This window comes from Artemia sp. Qi Xiang Cuo, chromosome 4, assembly GCF_049724085.1.
Source record: "Artemia sp. Qi Xiang Cuo chromosome 4, ASM4972408v1, whole genome shotgun sequence".
In the NCBI taxonomy this organism is placed as follows: domain Eukaryota; kingdom Metazoa; phylum Arthropoda; class Branchiopoda; order Anostraca; family Artemiidae; genus Artemia; species Artemia sp. Qi Xiang Cuo.
This window is the reverse complement of record NC_142797.1, coordinates 4751409-4772398: the sequence shown is the minus strand read 5'-3', so window position 1 is coordinate 4772398 and position 20990 is coordinate 4751409. Positions and strand designations below refer to the sequence as shown.

The following is a 20990-nucleotide window of genomic DNA, read 5'->3' as shown; positions in this document are numbered from 1 at the left end:
TTGATAATTTATGTTCATCAAGAGTATGACAAAATATTGTAATGCACATCCAAAATATTCATAACCATACAGAGCATGTTCTATGAATAAAGTGTTTCTGAAAGAAACATAGTTAGTTTATTTCTGTATGGTGACTTGTGGCCCAACCTGTTAAACTAAGCTAAAGCTCATTCTAAAAAAAAGAAGTCAACAATGTAATGTATTTCAGCCATTTTCTTAGCAGGTAGGCTAAAACAGAAAGACGGAACAGCTCCCATTAGTACTGTAGAATCCAAAACACCTTTCACATGTTTCAAATTTGACATACAGATGAAGGTGCAGAAAAAACTTTTAGTGAACAAGAATTTCTGAATTTTGACTCAACTACTAGAATACTTCTAATGCACTAAAGCATGTGAAAACTTTTTCAATATAGTGGTTTAATGTGGGATGCAATGTCGAAATTACAGAATTTTCTAATTTCCAGGCTGGAGCTTTCAAAGGAAGTGGCTGATCTACGCTCAATTGGAGAATTCTGAATCACATGATTTTTTTTAGAGAATAAAAATAAGACAATTCCATTATGTTACACTTCTCTGCGAAGATGAGGCGCCACCCGTAAAATATCGGATTCGATTATCAGAAAATTTAACATTGGAAGGAGCCGGGACCCGAAGGCCAACGCTCCTTTGTATATGACTTTTATCCCGTACCTCCTCTTGAAGCTAACGCAAAACTCAAATGTCACTTAATTTGGTTAATTTATATTAGTACAATCCTAAAATCTATTTGAAGTAGTATCAATATATTATCTAATTACTGTTTGATAACATGTATAAAAACGGAAAGAAACACGAAAATGTTTTTTAAGGAATTTTTATGTATATTAATAGTGTATTATAAAAGTGTTTTCTGATAAGAATCCCCTTTCCCTTTTGATTTCACAAATGGACGCCACTGTATAGAGTGGTCACTAGAGTTTACCCCCCCCCCCCGGAAAATACCCCCCGTTGAATATTATACCCCGCTGGGTATTTTCCAGGGAGGTGTAAACGCCTAGAATCACTGAGAGTATTGTTTATTTCTATTGGTAAAATGCTACTTTAGCTACACTTGGCTATTTTGGAAAGGGCTTAAGCTAGAAAAAAGAAACTTTCAGGGATAGGTCTACAGGCTAGAGTTTGTCCCGGGAAAGTATTTTGAAGTACCTACCTCCACTCTTTTTGCCTGTAGAGGCTCCTGAAATTTGCCAATATGAAAGTTAATAATTCATGTTATTTGAGTAGAATTTTGAGCCGTATCAATGTTTTTTTTTAATTTAGAAATTATATTTGTAAATATTTAAAACCTTATAAATAGGGATTGAGCAAATTTCTGAAGCTGAAAAGAATTTTGTTGTACTTTATTTAAGCAGAAGATTTATTTAACAAGGTTTCACTTTTATAACACACAGATTTTTAAAGGTCATCAAAAGTTGGGACCCTCTAGAGGGAGGAGTGGAGGTAAATACTTCAAAACACCTTCCCGGTACATTCTTTAGCCTGTAGACGCATCCCTGAAACTTCCATTTTCCTAACCTAACCTCTTTCAAAGATAGCCAAAAGAAGCTATAGTAGAAATTCACCATTCTATCCGCAAAGTTCATAAGACTTGTATAAAAGTAAAAAAAAAAAATCAAAAGAACTTACCTTTCCGAAATAAGTCCACAACAACAAGTGAAAGGTCTTCGTTTGTTTAGCTTTTAATCTCAATAGATCAAAAACCCGCAGGAACCCCTTTCATGATATTTTTGCATCGATCATACCCCGCGGTATGAACCATTTTCGCAAGATTTGATAAGCGCAAGAGTTGATTATCATTAGCTTCTCACAGTAATCTGAACGAGTTTAAAAACATATTCGAGGAATGAAAATATACGACAGAAGTACCTATATACTCAAAAAGTGTATTTTCACGCTAATCCAACAACTAGAAAGTACGCTGATCAAACCTGAAATAATGCTGTCAACGTCAAAGTACGTTTTTTTTTTACCGTCACAAACCAGCATCGAGAAATAAATGAAACTGAAACGAACAGAAATTACAATAAATAACCGAGTCAAACTCAAAACAAGTAGAAATTAACATAAGTTGGGCGCAAAACCCCTATGCCTTCCCAAGGTCAGAACAAAATTTGTACTTTACGGAAAAAAATATAAATCTTTTTACTTTTATAACTTTAATAAATCAAATAATATTAACATTTTGATTACTAAATATCAGTATATCTATATTAAACTGACAATGCACATTCATTTGTATTTTTTCAGTAAAGTGCAAATTTTTTTCTGGCCTTGGGAAGGCATAGGGGTTTTGCGCCCAACTTATGTTAATTTCTACGTGTTTTGAGTTTGACTTGGTTATTTATAAATAAATAGAGTTATTAATTGAAATGAATACAGATAGTTTTCACTGTGCCAAAGAAGAAAGTTTATCGGAAGAGGAAGTCAGCGTAGGGGTATTAAAAAATGGGGTGTCACCTACAGGTTCAATATGCCTTTCATCTTTTGAATCAGTTTAATAAACTGTTTGATCATGTCAGTATTATGGAAGCCAAAAAACTGCTGTGGACTTACTATGAGGTTGAACTCGGATACGAAGAACGATTACGCGAATGCAAAAAAGACTGTGATAACTTGGCTGATATCGCGAAAGCCATATGGCGCTGTGCTAAGGACGGTAAAGAGCTTCCGACTTTCATTATTCTCGAACCGGAGTCTGTTCCCACGTGTGGTGAAAAAATTGCCGTCTGTATTACTACCAAAGTGAACGAAATGACGAGAAAATTAGACAATGAGCCGAAACAGTTTTCCCGCAAGTTAGATACCCTGAACAATGGTTTGAAAGTTATTGCTGATTCCAAGAATCAGCCTACAGCCTCCTCGTCAGTATCTAAAACGCCAAATGTGGAAAAACAGCTATTCTCGGTTGTCGTGAATAACATGCCTCCTGAGTTAGACGATCCTGGAAAGCGTTATGACTTTATAACAAGCTTGGCACCGGGTGATACAACATTAGTGGATGCAGTGCTCAGGCGTAGAAATAAGGAATGGCAACTGTCAGTCTCTTCGAAGCAGGCCGCAGAAAAAGTCTCGGCTGCCCTCAAAAGTAACCATAAAATTGACAATTGACTTGTTAATTCCAGTTTATCGGTATAGTGAAACGTCTCCCCAGAAACGTGACGGAGGACCTTCTGAAAAGTCTGTCAAAAGACTGTGAAAAAGGAATCAAGTGCGGCAATTCGCAAGCGTTTAAAATGTATTACCCCTCTAAAAGTGCATTGCCCGCTGCCTTAACGAACCCGATTAAGATTGGTTTCGAACTATTCCGTCTAGAAGAATTCTGCTTTTTGTCTCGAAGGTGTTATCGGTGTCATCATGTGGGGCACATTGCGGCAGACTGTATGGAAGCTGAAACTTGTAGCCGCTGTGGAGAAACTGGCCACACAAGCTCCCCTGAAAACCCTTGTCAAAATCCTGCTCGGTGCCTGAATTGCAATTTGACTTGGCACACATGTTATTACTATGCCAGTCCTGATAACAGAAAAAACTTGAAAGATGGATCACGCTCCCAAAATGTGTAGTATTCTGTCTTGGAATATAAATGGGAAAGGACTTGAGAAAACAGTTCTGCTTGATACTATGAGCCTCACAAATGGAGTAATTTGTATACAAGAGCACCTCCTTTCCGAGGACAATACTAACCTGCTCAAGTTCACTCCAGTGTTTTATTCGGCCAGCTGAACGTGTGAAATCCAGAGGTCGGCCATCTGGTTGTTCAGCCACTTTGGTGAGAAAGTCTCTTCAGGCTGAAACTTTTAGCATCAAGTAAACACTTCCTCGCTGTTAAAGTTCGCGATACTGTGATAATAAACGTCTATCTTCCTACTAATTATAGATATAGTCTCTCGGACAGCAAGTTCACGGCTGCATGTACTCAGTTAAGCCGTTTCGTGAAAGCTCAAATTCCTGGGAATACAAAAGTTCTATTAATAGGGGACTTCAACTGTGACCTACTTAATACCGAATCTGAAAGTACTGAAATCGTTATAGGTTCCCTTCCTGATCAGTTAAGTGTCGTTGATAAGGACAAAGCTTACACATTTATCAGTATTGCCAACACCGTCTCAAATCTTGACCATGTGTTAACGAACTTCCCGGTGAGTGACGAAGTAAAAGTTGCAGCTGATGGTTCCTATTCTGACCATTTGCCTTTGTCAATAATACTGGACTGTCTAAAGTTCTCAGGTCCGTGTAAATCCCAATGGAGAGTATTCAGTGACTGGAAAAAAGTGTCAAATGATCTCTTTGCGGCTACTTGTGGCGATATCCTGAGTAAAATAAAAGTTCCCTCCCATATGTTGCAGAGAAATGCAAATTCATATTTCAGTCAAAATGAAATACGTCTGCAGATAAATATGTATTGTGCAGAAATATCGCATGCTCTGAGTATCGCGGAGAGTGTAGCAGTTCCTGTGAAGCGTATCCATAATAGATCGCAGGTGAAAGGGTGGTATAGAAATCCGGAGCTAGCGGTGGCTTTTGCGTTGGCGAAGCTATGGCTGAAAGTTTGGCATGATAGCGGGAAGCCACGAAGTGGAATAGTGAACGAGATTCAAATCCATACTAAACGAAAGATAAATAAAGCGTTAGATGCCCACCGTGCAACCCTCAAAGAAAATTTTGTGCAAAAGCTCAGTAGGAATCCGAACCTTATTTGGTCGCTTCGGTCTAAGCCTGAAGAAGCTAAGCCTACGTCTAATATTTCTGCTAATCAGTGGAGTGCTTACTTTGAGCCCGAGTTTAAAGTGCCTGATCCAGTTCTGCAGTCCAATTACGAGAATGAGCTGGCTTCTATGCTTACCGACGCCTTCGACGATTTCTCAGTGTCACCGATCTTAAGTTGCCAGGCCGTTAAAAAGCTGAAAAAGGTATACTCAAAAGGCTGCGATAGTATTTGTGCTCTACATATTTCTTTAGGAGGTTTTGTTCTTTACCGTCACATTGCCCTTCTGTTTCAGATTATTTTGACACAAGGGATAGTCCCGAGTTGCTTTAGTCTGGGTATGGTTATCCTGATATTAAAGAAGGGGAAGTCAGCCGAACAGCCTTCTTCGTATCGGCCAGTAATGATATCTTCAGTATTTTGTAAACTATTCGAGATTGTTTTGTTTGATGAGATTTATGATAAGTTTGAGATGCCTCCACACCAGTTTGGTTTTCGAAAAGGCCTCGGGTGCACCCAGGTACTTTATCTTCTTGCTAACATATTACTTGATGCCCATCTCTCGCGAGAAACTTTGATCTTAGGTCAGTATGATGTCAGAAGAGCTATTAACTCTGGGATTCATGCTCAGATTTTGGTTGAGCTGTGGAAGCGAGGCGTGCGTTCTTCTATTGTAAGGTCACTACGTGATATGTATAGGGACCTCAAGCTTCGTGTTCGTTTGCAAGATGGTGAGCTTAGTGGGGAGATATCTGTACATAAGGGAATTAAGCAAGGGGCTATAACGTCTCCTACTTTGTATAATAACAGTGTTAATGATGCACAACACGTTATATCTCAGAGTTATATTTGCAAGCATATTGACTTGTCACTTCTGGGTTTTGCAAATGATCTTTTAAATCTGTCTCGGTTGCTTTCTTCATTAGAAAATAATTTGTCGCGTCTTGAAAAAAGTTTTGCTGATATTGGTTTGCAGTTTCATGTAGAAAAGTCTGCTGTTTTGTTTTTTAATTGCCCCAAAGATAAAGCTACAGTCAGGCTTGGTGGAATTACCGTAACACCGTCGAGTCACATTACGTACCTTGGCCTGCCCATTGGTCGTAATCTTCGAGAGACCCAGTCTTTGCTTATTGAACACCTTTCTAAAAAAGTGCGCATTGCCTATGCGGGTGTTGTCACTAGTCGTCCCAATTTAAGCCATAAATGTCTGGCTCGTCTTTATAATGCAGTAGCTTTGCCTCATGTCTTGTACCTGTCTCCTTTTTGGAAGCTCCTGAGTACACGAAACAAAAAAGACATAAGGTCGGTATTTTTCAAGTATGCCCGATATCTTTTTCAAGTGTCGCCTTTTGGTAGAAACCGCCATATTGTTGCGAAATTTGGAATTGTTGAGCCTCTGAGTGCCGTGGAGGAGGTAATTCAGAATTACGTGAAAAAACTAGAGCTTCTGGATCACGAGTGGACCCACCTTCTCAAATAGATATGTTATTATATAGTTCTTTCTGTTTGTATTTGTTTTTCTTGCCAGTTTTTGCTTTTCCTTTCTTTTCTTGTTTGTGCTCTGTCTTTTTCGGAAGATTGTAAGACAGATTATTAATAAAATTCTTTCATTCATTCATCAAATAATTCATCATGTTCTCTATCTCGATACGAATAATTGTTCAAGCGTAAATTTTCTGTAAACATACTTTGATTTTTATCATGTTTTTTTTTCGCTTTGTAGATGATTTTAGTTTAATATAAACTCTCTAGCACCACTTCTTAGTAAGATTTGGGGGTTGAGTAGGAGTAAGATCCTCCCACACCGACTTATTATTTACTGCTAAAGCACCGAGGACAGTGAAAATAAAATCTGTTGTTCGAATGGGTTAATGTGGTGTTTGAATTGAATATGCTAATGGGTTATTGAATTTGTCATGTTTTTTTTTTCCCTCTGTCAATCATTTTAATTTAATATAAATTTTGTAGTACCATATTATAGTAAGATTCAGAGGTTGATTTGGAGTAAGTTCTTCCCACGTTGACTCATTATTTACCTTTACAGCACAGAGAAGAGAAAAAATAAAATTAGTTGTTCGAATGGGATAATGTGATGTTTGAATTGAGTATGCTAATGGGTACGTTTTATCATAAAAATATCCGAAAATGTTGAAGGTATAGTAAGAAAGGCTTACGCTACTAACTGCGCTACTTACTGCCCTACTAAGCCATCTGAGGTCAACAAAAGTACGTTTTATAAAGAAAATTTATAGATTATAGTATAAATGACATGCAAAAACATGAGATACTACTACTACTACTAGCAACTTGCTGCAACATAAGGACACCTGAGACCAATACAGCTACGTTTTATCTAGAAAGTATCGGAAAATGTTTAAGGTATAGTACAAATGGCTTGAAAAACATGAAAATAGGGGGGACAACGAACTGTCGGCCAAATTTAGTAACTGAATTTAGTGATTTGATGAATTTGGGATTATAAATTATTTGTCCCCTCCTGTAAATTTGGGGTAATGAGAGATTACGCTCTTTTTTAGGGGGTCTGGGGGACAGCGAAATGTCGGACAAATTTAGTAACTGAATTTAGCACTTCGTCCATGATTTTAGTTTAATATAAACTTTCAAGTACCACTTCATAGTAAGTAAGATTTGGGGTTTGAGTTGGGCTGGAATCCTCCCACACAAATAGGATAATTTGACTGCGGTGGCAACACTTCGATTTTTGTCAGGTTTTTTTCGCTTTGTTAATAATTTTAGTTTAATATTAACTTTCAAGTACCACTTCATAGTAAGATTCGGGGGTTGATCTGGAGTAAGATCCTCCCACACCGACTTATTTTTTGCTGTTAAAGTACCGAGGACAGTGAAAATAAAATCTATTGTTTGAATGGGCTAATATGTTGTCTGAATTGAGCATGCTCATGGATACGTTTTATCATGAAAATATCTGAAAATGTTGAAGGTATAGTAAGAAAGGCTTGCAAAAACATGATAATGCTGCTAGTACTAACAACTTACTTTGCTACTAAGCCATCTGAGGCCAATAAAAGTACGTTTTATCAAGAAAATGTTAGAAAATTTATAGATTATAGTATGAATGACATGCAAAAACACGAAAATTATACTACTACTAGCAACTCGCTGCAACATAAGGACACCTGAGACCAATACAGCTACGTTTTATCAAGAAAATATCGGAAAATGTTTAAGGTATAGTACAAATGGCTTGCAAAAACATGAAAATAGCAAACTAAAATCACTAAAATCATTGACAAAGTGAAAAAACATGACAAAAACCAAAGTATTGCCCTCGCAAGCAAATTATCCTATTTGTGTGTGAGGAGCCCCCCCAACTCAACCCCGAATCTTACTTACTATGAAGTGGTACTTGAAAGTTCATATTAAACTAAAACATGGACGAAGCGCTAAATTCAGTTACTAAATTTTTCCGACATTTCGTTGTCTCCCACACCCCCTAAAAAAGAGCGTAATCTCTCATTACCCCAAATTTATAGGAGGGGAAAAATAATCTATAATCCTAAACTTATCAAATCACTAAATTCAGTTACTAAATTTGTCCGACAATTCGTTGTCCCCCCTATTTTCATGTTTTTTGCAAGCCATTTGTACTATACCTTAAACATTTACCCCATATTTTCTAGATAAAACGTAGCTTAATTGGCCTCAGCTGTCCTTGTGTTGCAGCGAGTTGCTAGTAGTAGTAATAGTAGTATTTTATGTTTTTCATGTCATTCATACTACAATCTATAAATTTTCTAATATCACAGGCAGCGCGCTAGAGCTGTCTAAGAAAAGAAGGCAGTCGATTTCGGTCGATTGTCGTTGATTTCGACAAATAAGTTACTTTATTATAAAATCAAATATTATTAATAAAACCAGATGTATTTTAAACGTGGATGTTCTTATTTCCGAAAACTAAAACCCAACTTTATAAAAATAGCAAATATTATTAATTAAAATCATATGTATTTTAAACGTGGTTGCTCGTATTTCTTGAAACTAAAACCAACTTTATTAAAAAAATCAAATTTAATTAATAAAATCAGATGTATCAAATCAGTCAGTTGATTTTGAATTTAAGTTATCAAGTATTTTGCAGTAGGTTGCATCAAGACATGGCTAATTGTAGAAGGAAAAAAGCCAAGACAGATAGGCCAAGTAATTGAGAGGCAAATGTTTAAATGGTTGGGGCACGGGTAAATGGCAGGAGTATGCATGACTCTCTTATTGGACACATACTTAGTTTTTTAGTTTTTGGAAAGGCATGCCTGCCTGGAGTGTCAGGCATGCTGACCAAGAATTTAGATTTGACATAAGACCGTTAGATTGCCTGTAATGAGAGGCAAACACGGCACGCCCGCCTATGGTCTTAAGAACAAAACCCATCTACAAACGTTAAGAAATCTAGCTTAAATGTGAATTTTTTATGCTTTTAGTATGTTTTATGTCATTCTAAGAAATGTAAAAAAAGTTTAAATAAAATTATCATGTGAAAAAAACTTCAAAAAAGTACAAAAAAAGGGGGAAAGGGCCCAAAAAGTTGGAGGGAGGGGAGCCCCTCGGATGTGGGGAGCCCCTTGGTGGATAGGGTCATTGGTGGTTGCGGTCCTTGATTGTTCAAATCCATAACCATCTCACTAATCCCATATTGTGTACATGTCTATTATAGTGACCACAGCCGACAAGTAAAGCTAGGTCAAGTCACATGTCTCGAACTGTTTCACCTCAAATAATCCCCTAAAATGTCAATTAATCTCTGACGTTTCCTGGCAAAGGTGCACAGATATATTTTAAATTCCCATGAAGCCTATTGATTTTTCTGTCGTGAATTCTTACACAATTGAAGCTCTATAAGTTCAACGTAATTCATGTCTGTACCAGTTACACATCATCCTGCCTGGAAATTAATGATAATATGTTATCATGGAATGTTCACGAGGTAAAATTGTGTCATAACAGAAATTACGTAAAATTCAATGCTGAAGTTCTAGGGAGTCTGGCTATGTAACACCCGTTAGTATTTCTAGTTCTCCGATTGGTCTAGAAAGAGGCGTCTAATCTTGTACTCGTAGTATTCAATGAGCGTATGGCTGTGATGTCTCTCCCGGTGGGATTCAAAGGGCATTGCACCCCCCTGGATTGGATAATGGGTCCCTAATCACGCCCACCTTTTTCCCGAACACATCCAATCAAAATTTTTAGATAGCCATTTTGTTCCACGTATTTAAAAGTTTTAGAAACTAAGTTTTTGAGGATGATACCCCCCTCAGAGCCCTCGGAGCAAGAGTTGTAAGCTATGCCCTGGGGGCATATAAGGTTTTTATAGATAGTAATGTTGTAGAAACTTCAAAAGGGGTTCATTCGATTGGAGATTAGCAGGGTTTGTGCCCATTTTAATAATCAAGAGCTATTGGAAGATAACTAACACCCCTCTCACACCCACCGTTTCCGAAAACACATTCAGTCAAAATTTTGAGATAGCTATTTTGTTCGACATAGTTAAGAAGTCTGGAAATTGTGTTTTCGACGATGACACTCTACCCATAGCCATCAGGGAAAGGGGTGTGATTTATTCCTTGGGGGTATATATTTTTTTTTATAGAAAGTTTTTGTCGTAGAAACTTCAAATAGGAATCATTTGATTGGAAATTGAAACGGCTAGTGCCCTTTTCAATAGTCGAAAGTGATTGGATGGCCAGTAACCCCCCTCTCACGCCCACCATTTCCCCAAACACATCCAATCAATTTTTTTAGACAGCCATTTTGTTCAACGTAGTTGGAAGGTCCGGAAATTATGTCCTTGAGGATGACAGCCCTCAGGTCAAGGGTTGTAAGTTATGCCCTGCGGCATATAAGGTTTATATAGAAAGCGTTGTAGTAGAAACTTCAAAAAGGGCTCATTCAATATGAAATTGAAAGGGCTAGTGCCCTTTTAAATAGTCAGAAGTGATTGGAGGGCTATTAACCGCCCTCTCCCTCTCACGATCAAAATTTTGAGATAGTAATTTTCTTCAACTTACTTGAAAGTTCTGAAAATTAGGTCTTTGAGGATGACAGCCCCCCCCCCCGGGCAAGAGTTGTAAACTATGCCCTGGGGGCATGTATTAATGAAGTTATAAAAGTAAAAATATTGATATTTTTTTCAGTAAAGTGCACATTATGAGCCCAACTTCGGATCACCATTCAGATCACTAAGCATGGACCCCATCACTAGGCGTTTACTGAAAAGACTGACTTTACTGAAAAAATATAAATGTTTTTACTTTTATAACTTTAATAAATCAAATAATATTGACATTATGATTACTAAGTATCAGTATATGCATATTAAACTGACAATGCACATTCATTTGTATTTTTTTCTGTAAAGTGCAAATTTTGTTCTGGCCTTGGGAAGGCATAGGGGTTTTGCGCCCAACTTATGTTAATTTCTGCTCGTTTTGAGTTTGACTCGGTTAATTATTGTAATTTCTGTTCGTTTTGGGTTTCATTTATTTATCGATGCTGATTTGTGGTAGTTTCACACTTAGTAGATTATTTGATATTATTTTTGCTCATTTTTTGTTTAATGGAGTTCTTTACTTTTCTTTGAAAACCTTATTTTGTGGAATAACTTTTTTTAAATTAATTTCTTTTCGTTTTATATTGACATAGTCTTTTCAGGGAAAAAGAAAATAATACTTTAAATCTTTTCTTTTTTTAAGACTTTATAGTTTGGCCTGTTATTTGTATGCTGGAGAAAAATTTTCAGCAATTTTTAACAAAATACACCCTTTTAAAAATCTGGACACAAATAGTAGTGTTTAATTTAGTTTCATACCTCCTCTAGTTGATCTGAAATAGAAAACCTGATACTATTCGCAAAAAAAAATCTGTTTACTTCTTTGATAGCTTGGATACACTTACGCTATTTTGATTTGGTTAAATTTGAAGAGTAGAAGTAGCCCCGAAAGTTCGAACGTAATACCCTCAGTTGTTCATGGGATACCGCTGAGATGTCTTATTGGGAAATAGCATTAACACAGTGCACTTTGATTTAATCTTAAGACAACATTTAGTGTTTAAACATACTGGGCAAATGAGAGGGTGAGCGTGGGAGGGCGACTAGTTACCCTCCAGTCACTTTCGACCATTAAAAAGGGCCGTAGTCCTTTCCATTTTCAATAGAATGATCCCTTGTCGAAGTTCCTACGAAAACTCCTCCGATACGAAGAACCCTGGTCTAAAAAAAAAAAAAAAAAAAAAAAAAAAAAAAAAAAAAAAAACATTGTACCTAGATCGATCTTTACTATAAAAATGCCATGCCTTCCATTCACTTTCGACTATTAAAAAGGGCACTAGGCCTTTCAACTTCCAATCGAATGAGCCCTGTTTACGAGAACGCTTTCTGTAAACACCTTATATATCCCGAGGGCATAACTTACAACCCTTGCCCTGAGGGCTGTGAGGGGATTGTCATCCTCAAAAACCTAATTTCCAGAACTTTCAACTACGTTAAGAAAAACGGCTATCTCAAAATTTTGATTGTATGTGTTTGGGGAAATGGTGGGCGTGAGAGGGGGATTAGTTGCCCTCCAATTACTTTCGACTATTAAAAAGGGCACTAGCCATTTCAATTTCCAATGGAATAAGCCATTTTTGAAGTTTCTACGACAACGCTTTCTTTAAACACCTTATATATCCCCAGGGCATAACTTACAACCCTTGCCCTGAGGGCTGTGAGGGGGTTGTCATCCTCAAAAACCTAATTTCCAGAATTTTCAACTATGTTAAACAAATTGGCTATCTCAAAATTTTGATTGGATGTGTTTGGATAAACGGTGGGCGTGAGAGGGGGGTTGGTTGCCGTCGAATCACTTTCGACTATTAAAAAGGGCACTAGCCCTTTGAATTTCCAATCGAATGCACCCTTTTTCAAGTTTCTACGACAAAGCTTTAATAAAAGCCTTATATGTCCCCAGGGTGTAATTTATAACCCTTGCCCTGAGGGCTCTGAGGGGGAGGGGTTGTCATTCTCAAAGACTTAATTTTCAGAACTTACAACTACGTTGAACTAAATGGCTATCTCAAAATTTTGATTGGATGTGTTTGGATAAATGGTGGTTGTGAGAGGGGGGTTAGTTGCCCTCCAATGACTTTCGACTATCAAAAATGGCACTAGCCCTTTGAATTTACAATCAAATGAGCCTATTTTCAAGTTTCTATGACAAAGCTTTCAATGAAAACCTTATATGCCCCCAGGGCATAACTTAAAACCCTTGCCCTGAAGACTGTGGGGGTTTGTCCTGCTCAAAGGTATAATTTCCAGAAATTTCAACTACGTTGAACCAAATCGCTATCTGAAAATTTTGGTTGGATGTGTTTGGGGAAATGATGGGCGTGGAAGGGATGTTAGTTGCCTTCCAATCACTCTCGACTATTAAAAAGGGCACTAGCCATTTCTATATCCAATCGAATGAGTCCTTTTTGAAGTTTCTACGACAACGCTTTCCATAAAAACCTTATTTGTCCCCAGGGCATAACTTACAATCCTTGCCCTGAGGAATGTGGGGGGGTTGTCATCCTCAAAGACCTAATTTCCAGAACTTTCAACTACGTTGAAGAAAATTGCTATCTTAAAATTTGGATTGGATGTGTTTGGGGAAAAGGTGGGCGTGAGAGGGGGGTTAGTTGCCCTCCAATCACTTTCTACTATTAAAAAGGGCACTAGCCCTTTGAACTTCCAATCGAATGAGCCTTTTTTGAAGTCTCTACGACAACGCTTTCTATAAAAACCATATATACCCCCATGGCATAGCATACAACCCTTGCCCTGAGGGCTGTGGGGGAGTGTCCTCCTCAAAAACATAATTTATATCTGGAAATCAACTACGCTGAACAAAATGGCTATCTCAAAATTTTGATTGGATTTGTTTCGGGAAATGGTGGGCGTGGAAGGGGTGTTAGTTGCCTTCCGATCACTTCCTATTAAAAAGGGCACAAGCCACTCCAATTTCCTGTTGAATGAGCCCTTTTCGAAGTTTCTACGACAACTTCTTCGATACAAAGCACCCTGGTCTAAAGGAAAAAAAATTAATAAATTATAAATTGTTCCAACATCGTTCTTATATGCCCCCAGGGCATAAATTTAAACCCTTGCCTTGAGGGCTTTGGGGGAGATTCCTCCTCAAAAACATAAGTTCTATCTTGAAATCAACTACGCTGAACAAAATGGCTATCTCAAAATTTTATTGGATATGTTTGGGGAAATGGTAGGCGTGGAAGGGATGTTAGTTGCCTTTCAATCACTTTTGACTATTAAAAAGGGCACTAGCCGTTCCAATTGCCAATAGAATGAAACCTTTTCCAAGTTTTTACGACAACTCCTTCGATACAAAGTGCCCTGGTATGAAAGAAAAAAAAAATTGTGCCATCATCGTTCTTTACTTAGGCAGCGCGATTGCGCTGCCTGTGAAACACAGCTTAATCAAAGTTTTGATTTGATGCCGTAGGCAATACACAGGTTGGGTAGAAGAAAAAGCTGAAATGGGGTGGTGGTTTTCTTCCAATTACTTTTTACTACTCAAAAGGGCACTGAAACTTCCCATTTCTAATCAAATAAGCTCCCCCAAAAGTATATTTAAATACCTCTTACACACAAAGTGGTTGGAAAAACTAACACATTGAAGGCACTTAGTTCATTACAAAAGTAAAATAAGAGCATTGTGTCTGATAAAATCTATCCAAGCTCAATAGCCAATTCACATGACTTGGTACGGGGTCATATAATATCCTGGTTTGAATTTTATAGGACCTTTTGACTTTTATCAGCAATACAGTGATATAGAAATTTGATCTGAACGGGGTTCACCAGGCACATGGTGGAGAAAAGGGGCAAAAGATGGCTCATTGCGTTCCAGCCACCTATTGATTTTTCAAACTGACACAAGAAACTTCAATTTATGATCAAATGAGCCATCTCTAAGGTTATCATGATCATGAAAAGTGGCCGGTAAAAAGATTAGGGACACATCACTCTTTACTAAGCCAACACTAATGCTTTTACTTTGATCAAGAATCCGGAACTTTTGAGTCATCACCGTCTTAACAGAGTTGATAGAACTCCCTGCATTTCGTAAAAATACAATGCATCATAATTCCTATAAATGCTGACTTATATCAGAGAGTTAAAATAAACAAAAGGGCGTATTTACGAACTCAACCATTAATAGGGACATGATGAAAAAACAATAGCTTTATTCGTGATAGAATTCATACTATTTTTCCAAACGTCACTCAATCAACTCTTGGTATTGGTTCACGTCTAAACAGAAAAACAGCAATATTGGGTGGCAGTAAGAGCAATGCTGAGTTTGCATCATAGTCACACTTGTAGATCATGTCAAAGTTATGCAAGACTCCGCCTAGACAGAACTGGTAACGCAGTGCTAAATAGTGACTTTCTTTCATAATTTGATGAGTTGAGCAATATTCAATTGTCATGCGTAATCTTAATGATTGATCAATCAGAGTGAAGTTCAAGCTTGGAGGAGTATGACCTATTTGTATAATGAATCTGCCCAATTATTTTCGATAATTGCTTTTAATTTTAAACAGTTGTGTTTGGTTTCTTCTCGATTAAGCATAAGTTCATAAGTTTATTAATCCAGCATATGACTGTATATCATGGATTGTATATCTTATGATTTGTAAATTTTTGTAACAATCACGTAAGCTTTTATTATTTATACTTTATTAATTATATTTATTGTTTATAAGAAATATCGCCCAAAAATATATACCAATCTTGTTAATTTTTTTTACTGTAAATCATTCTCGTTAGAGCCACTGACCCATTTTTCTTCCTTATGTACGGTAAATACGGTCTCAAAATATCTCCATAAAAATTGAAAATGCAAAATACGAAAGAACTGATTCTCAGATACTTTAAATTAAAGACAGAGAGAATAGGAGCCTGATTGAGGATGCTGATTAGTGGAAAAGAACTTTTTTTTTGATTTTTCAATTCATTTGCTAGTCAAAAGACAAACACACCAGCCGAGGCCCCTTTTCACACACTTTTCAAATATATTGGTCTAAGTTATTGGTCTAAGTCAAAAGACAAACACACCAGCCGAGGCCCCTTTTCACACACTTTTCAAATATATTGGTCTAAGTTATTGGTCTAAGTCAAAAGACAAACACACCAGCCGATGCCCCTTTTCACACACTTTTCAAATATATTGGTCTAAAATATATTGGTCTAAGTCAAAAGACAAACACACCAGCCGAGGCCTCTTCACAAACTTTTCAAATATATTGGTCTAATTTTCATTTGGGCACTTGGAAGGACGCTTAAAGTAATACCTTGTTGTTTATTTTTTTTGGTAAATTATCCAATTAACTCACTAATGAGATAGTTAAGAAAGAAACATATTCTTAAAATCAGAACTTCATCCTGAATCCAATAGGATATCTATTTGCGTCGGAAATTATATTTACCCCCACCGTCCCAAACGTGCAAATATATAGCCTGAGCTGCAAATATTTACCAAATTCTTCGTAGGTAACTTTTTTCGCCAAATTGATTTAATAGTTTGTTAAAACAATGAAAAAATCATCGCATATATACAATTCAGGTTATATATTTGCATATCAGAGGGAGGGGGTGGTGATGGTTAAGCTTATATCCGCCAATGTCATATAAATGTCTCATTAGTGAGTTATTTGGGACATTTAAAGGTTTTTTGGTGTGTTTTTTTTTAGCAACCAGGACTGTAACCATAATTTTTTCAGGGGTGACGGTATTTTTTTCTAGGGGGGGGGGGTAAGCTAAATAAAAAAACACATCAGAAATTTGTTTATATGTATTTTTGTTATTCTTTTACGAGTCGTAAAAAAATTTCCGGGGGGGGGGGGTCAAACGCCTTGGATACACCCCTGCTAGTAGCATCAAGGTTTGAAACAGAAAATATAGAAATATGGTATTTGATCCCTCCTGCAATGCGCTTCCCAAATATAGTAATCACTGCCATTGCAATTACACCCCAGCCCATCCTGTGGAGTCAGATATAGCCCTAGGCTGTATAGAAAACTTTGCTTACTCTAATGGGTAATTCTGACTGCACCATGTTTTCGTGTGTTTAAAGTATTTGAATCTTGTTGTTTCTCTTGTAAGGTGCAGCTTTCCTTTTTTTTAATTAGTGTCTATCTAGTTGATTTTATTGGTTTTTAATTGATTTTATTATAGCCATTCATTCCAACATTCTTTTATTTCACTTGCCTAGTCTTTTTAGCCGTATTTCTAGTATATCAATACGCATGTTTTTCTTTTTTTATTTTTTTTACTATGTTCCAGCTACTACTAAAACCATGCTAGTCATCTTAATAGCATATTGCGCTATTTACTTAATTATCAACTGATGTTTTGACTATACTAGATGTCTGGAATCTGATTTTGAGCTATTTTTTTTCCAGTTATTTTTTACGATACTTGGCTATACCTATTGAATCTGGCTTTGAAACAATCTCCTGAGGATTTACGAAAGTTACCTGAGGCTATCCTATAAAGTAAAGGTTTTTTGTCTTATTATATAGTAAATAGTTTCCACAAAAAAGGGTCCACTGAGGACCATTTTGTACGTAGTTGTGTTAAGTCCAGTTAAGTCCAAGACCAGTTACCGGTAAAATTTTGCGGTACTTGCTTTAGTGCAATGAAATAGGGTTCTAACTTAAAGATTTGTGGTTCCAAATATTTTTTTGCACCAATGGTGTAACCATGGTATTATGTTCCCATAAGGGAACGTTTGGCGGTAATATTGTCTTTGGAACTGAAGGAAATATATGGATACGTATCTTTTGTCATGTTTATTGAAAATTAGTATAAAAGACGAATTCAAGTTAGGCAAAGAATTGCTCCTAGCACCAATACAAGTGATGTTTGACACAGCACTCTGTGCTCTAGCCGTGCATTTTTTGTATACTTGGTATCGATCCTGCTTCTCTGCTGTCACCAGTACATGAGCGGTTGATTTCTTAGGGTACATCTGCAGAGATCTTGAGCTCCCACCATGACCTGGACGGTAGACCTTAAAACGAACATAAATTATTCCGTATAAATAAAAAGGTCATAGCAGCATTTTTCTTAATTAAGATTTAATCAAAAACGAGCATTGATTAATTAAAAAAAAAACAAAGTTTTTCCGAGGGAAATAAAGAGCGATGTTGAAACTTAAAACGAACAACATTATTACTTCACAGCTTATCTAATATATATCAATAAAGCTAGTACAAATAAACCAGCTAATCATGTTTCCCTGAGTTTCTAGGATTATAGAAAACTAGCGCTTTACTAAAAACAAAAAAGCCAAGCATAAAAAACAGGAATATTGACTTGGGAGTCAAAAGTGAGTACGTAGCCTCACAACAATATACTGATCTATAAAGCTTTTTATAGTCTTACACCAGTTGTGACATCAGTAACTTTCAGTATACAATTAAAATTGTCTTAAAAACGTAAGCATAGAATTGACCTGGGAAAATAAAACAAGGAAATTGGCATAGGAGTCAAAAGTGAATACGTAGCCTGACAACAAAATTAATCTATTAAACTTTTCATAGTCTTACACCAGTTGTGAAATCAGTATACAATTACTTTAAAAACATAATTATCAAATTGACTTGGGAAAATAAAACAGGAGTATTGACTTGGGAGTCAATAGTGAGTACGTACCCTAACAACAATAAACTAATCTATAAAGTTTTTCATTGTCTTGCACCGGTTTTTGACATCAGTGTACAATTACAATTATCTTAAAACCATAAGCATAAATTTAGATATATGTCTAATAGCCGCAGTCATTGAACAGCATACAGAAATACTGGATTGGTTCATCAGGTAGCATTTTGGTCTCGCCAGCTATAATACCAATAGTGAGTAATGTACAATCTTAAATTGTAAGATATACGTTTTAAAATGCTTTATCTTTATAGTTTTAAGTATCCTTAAATAGTTTACTTGTACTGTACCTAAACTCCTAAATTATTTTGTGTTTTTTGTAAAGTGCTAGTTTTCTATAATCCTAGAAACACAGAGAAACATAATCAGTTGGTTTATGTACTAGTTTTATTGATATATATTAGATAAGCTGTGAAATAATAATTTTTTTTCATTTTAAGTTTCAACTTCGCTCTTTACTTCCCTGCGGAAAACTTTGTTTTTTAAAAATTAATTACGCACACGAGACATTATTGACACTGTGTCTGTGCGTAAATTTGATTTGATCCGTAATTATGACTATAATTTGATTGGAATATTAGTGTTTATGAAGGTTATTCAGATCAAATTCTTGCTCTTTAAATTGTCATCACCTGTATCACAGGTGCGACGTGAAAATCAACGAAAAACTAAATTCATTAATAAATCTTGGCTATATCTTAAAAATTGGGTATCAACAGGTGTGACTCTTATTACTAGCAAGATCCATTTTGATGACTGATTTAGTCTGTGTTTAGTTTAGCATTTGTTCCAATAATTATTTATATTTCAGTGGTCCATGTAATGTATTATTAATCTATTTACTTCTTTGCCATCTTCTTTTGTTGTTGTTTTGTCATCTTATTTTTTAATACTGAGACTGAAGTCACTAAGGCTAGGAATTAGGTGAAGATGAAAAAGTGATTTTGGGTAATGAGAAGATCGATCAAGTGGACAGCTTCACTTACCTAGGTAGAATTATTACTAAAGACGCCGGGTGCAGTGAAGATGTTAGAAGTACAATAGCCACAACCCAGGTTTTTTTTTCACAGTTGAAAAAAGTTTGGAAGAATAGGAAATCAAGATAAGAATATTAGAAGCTACAGTGATGACAGTGGTCAAGTATGGTTCTGAAGTGTGGGCGCTCTGAAAAACGGAGGAAGACTTGCTAGATGTTTTCCAGAGAAATTGCCTACAGATCACTTTGGGTACCCGACTGACTGACCGTATCTCGAACAGTAGGCTGTACAAAAAGTGTGCTTCAATCCTGCTTTCTAGGGATACAATGAAACAAAGGTTGATATGGCTACGCCATTTTATGTGGATAAAGGACGACAGTAGTAATCAATGTTATACTTTGCCGACCGCCCTAGCAATTTCTATGTTATTTGCGTGCGCCCCTAGGAATTTCTACATTATTCTATAGAAGCTCTTCATCTTTTCAAAGAGAGTGACTATCCCCATGCATATAGGTAATACTTCTACAGGGCATTACACCTTTTCAAAGAGAGTGAGAGGAATCCTCTCACATAATGGAATTTGAGGGTCGATAAAGTGAAATTATGTCACTATTCCAGTTTTTCTAAACCAGTATTGCCTATAACTTAATGTATTCAAATATTTTTTGATAACTTGATACGTGATTTGAATAAAGCCCAGTATCGCATACACTATTAGAGATATCAAAATGATATCTCATTTGCATCAAGCTAACTCAAGTTCGTTAGCGTTAGCAGTTTAGTTTCCAATGGTTTCACAGATTCAAAAGTATGCGACTAAAAACATGTTTTTATTTATTGGATAACTGAAAAAGAACCATAGCTTTGATCAATGCTTCGATGTTTGATTAAATATTCAAATTTTCAACGTTTAGTATTAGGGGGGATTTTCTTCAAACAGCTTAGAAACAAACCAGGCTGACTTTTATAGGCTGAATTTTGAACGGCTCAGTGAGCCGTATTTCATCTTTTCTCATATTCAAAAGGATGCGATATCTTTCGGGGGGGATGGGGCATTTTTCCATGTCTTTTCTCAGGGATATTTTCCGTGGGGACTATTTTCCGCGGGCCTGTATTGTCTGGGGGTGGGGTAAATACCAGCTACCGAAAAAGGATATGGAAAGATAAAAAATACCGATAATACTTTAAATGCATCAAACAAGGCATGTTCAATGTAGATTAAAACCAGAAAAGAACAGAAACGCCTAAAAATAAGAAATTCTTCAAACAGCTTAGAAACAAACTAGGCCGACTTTTTATAGGCCGAATTTTGATCGGTTCAGTGAGCCATAATTTGACATGCCTGAAATCATGAATTAGAATATTTAATTGACTGTTTGGGGATTTTCTGACCTAGGTTTTTTAGGTTTTCGTGTGTGTTTGACTCCTGGGGTCTATTATTTGAGAAGTTAACTCTAGTATTTTGTGGTTTTACGCGCCTGAAATCATGAATTAGAATATTTAATTAGCTGTTTAGGGGTTTTCAGACCTAG

General features: G+C 36.4%; 1 protein-coding gene across 2 annotated transcripts in view; it reads left to right on the top strand.

Annotated features, from left to right (window-relative positions):
- Positions 1 to 20990, top strand: part of LOC148952700 (lactosylceramide 4-alpha-galactosyltransferase-like) — a 99868-nt gene that overhangs the window by 30532 nt on the left and 48346 nt on the right. The window contains exons 1-2 of one of the 2 annotated variants that reach the window (XM_089087362.1): positions 15452 to 15473; positions 17221 to 17313. The gene's annotated coding sequence lies outside the window, so the exon portion shown is untranslated. Of the gene's footprint in view, positions 1 to 15451; positions 15474 to 17220; positions 17314 to 20990 lie in introns of those variants that run through there. The other variant, XM_089087361.1, reaches the window with a different exon arrangement.